The sequence below is a fragment of the Pyxicephalus adspersus genome, chromosome 11 (assembly GCF_032062135.1).
Source record: "Pyxicephalus adspersus chromosome 11, UCB_Pads_2.0, whole genome shotgun sequence".
Classification (NCBI taxonomy): domain Eukaryota; kingdom Metazoa; phylum Chordata; class Amphibia; order Anura; family Pyxicephalidae; genus Pyxicephalus; species Pyxicephalus adspersus.
The window spans coordinates 7,759,195-7,761,996 of NC_092868.1; the positions used below are offsets into that span (position 1 = coordinate 7,759,195).

The following is a 2,802-nucleotide window of genomic DNA, read 5'->3' on the forward strand; positions in this document are numbered from 1 at the left end:
ATTGTATATATCCCAGGCGTTATTAATTGTGTGCAAATGAATGGGTTATGTTTGCAAATATTATTTTTAATTATAGCACATTTATTGTCCATTGTTCTATTTGATGAATAAAAATTAAAAAAAAAAAACTATATTTTATAGAAAATCTCAGCTCCCGACAACCATTTACACCAGATAAATACCAACACTTGAGGATCACAGACATCATTGTAGACACTTCAGAAGATCACTACCATTAAGAACATTCAGAAAAACAACAATGAAGACGTTTATCTTCGTGATGATTCTTTTCACCCTCAGTCTTTACTTCGGTAAGAAGATTTAATTTTTTATTCTCGTTGCACACTTCATAAAAAGGCTCATTTACACCTTTTTAGTGCCCTGTGGTTCATTACTGTGTGAAGTGTTAGGGTAGCACATTCTTTACAATTGCTATGATCATGGCTAATTACTAATCATATTTTCGTATGTTTTAGATGTGGCTTGTGCCGTTATGTGCTATAAATGCGAAGCCCGCAATGCTAATAAATGTCTCGGAAAAAAACATCAATGCCCAGAAGGCAGCGTTTGCATGACCATCTTTCAACGGGATATATACAGTAAGCATTTTATCTTCTATCTCTTCAATTAACTATACAACAAGCTGATCTCCAGACAAAAGAAAAGGTATTCTTCAAAATCTGTAGTCCAACAACTATATGCTATCAATAATTTTTTGAGTGCGTAACTTGCACTTGTGAGAAAATAGAAAAGCCCAAACGTACCCCATCTATTTGATGTGGTTAATTATCTCAATTTCCAATGTTCACTTGAAGAAACTTTTTCTACCACTAATTTTTACAAAAAATACACTAAAGTTTGGTGTTAATGGTTGCATTACCCAAAATGAGATTTTATATATATATATATATTATACTGGTATTTTGTTCATTTTTGTTTTTGTTGTTCTTCTTGTCTTTTCTTTTCAGGGTACCCACTTATCATATTACTATATCTACTCCTTTTCCCTCTTAACCCTTTCCTGATGACTCTCCTTTCCTCCTTCTCTATCCCCACCTTGTGTCTTTTTATGCCCCACATGTTAACTTTATTGTGTTTTATTTAAAAAATGTTGATCTTTTAATCTGTAGATGACTACTTGATATCTACTACCTGTGTTGATGTTTGATGATCCATTAACCTTCCTATCGGTAACCCCTAGTGTGACTCGGGGTAGAAAAAAGTTGCTGAAAGTGGTAACCCTGAGTCACACTCGGGGTAGGTAAATCTATGGGAAGGTAAGTAAATAAAGCTTTACCTGATACGCCGGCATCCTGCATTGTCCATCGCCACAATCCCTGTCCTCTTCCTTCTTCCTCAAGCCGGCTTCTGCACCAGATGAGTCACCGGAGGAGTTCCCGGTGACGTTGGTGCGTGTGTACGTTGCCGGCGCCCCGGTAATACCTGTGTTGAATGCAATACATTGGATTTATATGTGTAAAAGCAGTATATTGTTTTCAAGAACATTTATTTTACAGTTTATATAATAGTATGAGTATATTATGTATTTTTTTTTAATTTAAAACAAATTTTAAAAAAAAAATTAAATATATAGATTTTTTAATTTATTCAATTTATTGTTTTTACATGATTTTGTGTTTCAAACTTTATTATACTCTTACTATTATAATATACTGTAAAATTAATTTTCAAGAAAAACAATGTACTGCTTTTAGACATAAAAAACGGAAAGAAATGAACCGCTAGAGAAGTTAAACTGTACCTAAACTAAAATGTTTACCTTACAAAGAATAGAGAAAAATAAAGAAAAAGTACCTTCTTTATTTTGGGGAGGGTGTTTAGAACCCTTTCCTTTATCCCTATCTTGATTGCTAAATGGCATCACAGAGCCTCCCAGCATACATATGTCATGCATCTCAGGAGGCTTCTGGCTGCTTCTTCTGCTCATACCCAATCTCTAGATCCTTTTCCTTGAATGGAGCATTCCTTTTTGTTTTTTGGTTTACTTCCACTTTAATCTTCTGAGCGGTAACCCTGAGTGTGGCTCAGGGTATCTAAAAAAATAATGAATAAAGACTTGTCTGGTCCAAGTCAGAGTCCAGCCCATCCGATCCCATTCTCCGGCTGTGTCCTCTTCCTCTGATCGGTCCCACGGCGATAACACTGGCGTTCCTCGGCAGTTTCAGTGACGTCGGAGGATGCGTGTGTTGGTGCATGAGACGGGGCGTGGCAGAAGTTTTAAAATATTTTGTATTGGATTCAATAGAAAATAAGTATATTGAAACCAATACAAAGTATTCATTATATTATATATGCTACTGTACTGTACTGCTACTGTTTTTTATTTAAAGTTTATTGTTAAATTTAATTTATTATTTTGACATGATTTTGTGTTTCAAACTCTATTATACTCAGTTTGGACATATTTCAGTGAGTTATGCCTAAGAATTACAGGCCTACAAGGTAAAATAAATTTTCATGAAAAATACATCTTCATGAAAGACATTATACCACTTTTAGACATATATATCCAGACAGAATTGAACCGCCCAGGAGGTCATAAAGAAATATTGAAATTCCAAAGTACTTACCTTCTGTTACAGGCTGTCTTTATTCATTTTTGGAATGCTTTTTAATAAATTGAATTTTTTTTTTTTGTAGACAAAACCTATCATTCTGTTCAGCAGCGTTGCTCTCTTAACGTGCCTTGCAATACTACACAGTATGGTTTTGCCAGTGAAAACATTAATTTTAACATTGTAACAAAATGCTGTGAAGGAGATCTCTGCAATGACGGGGAAT

The 2,802-nt window shown here is 34.4% G+C and overlaps 1 long non-coding RNA gene across 1 annotated transcript; it reads left to right on the plus strand.

Annotated features, from left to right (window-relative positions):
- The first annotated feature begins 236 nt into the window (after positions 1–236).
- On the plus strand, positions 237–2,802 carry LOC140340703 (uncharacterized). The gene is made up of 3 exons (XR_011922709.1): positions 237–311; positions 477–599; positions 2,662–2,802. It is a non-coding gene; the product is annotated as an uncharacterized lncRNA (long non-coding RNA).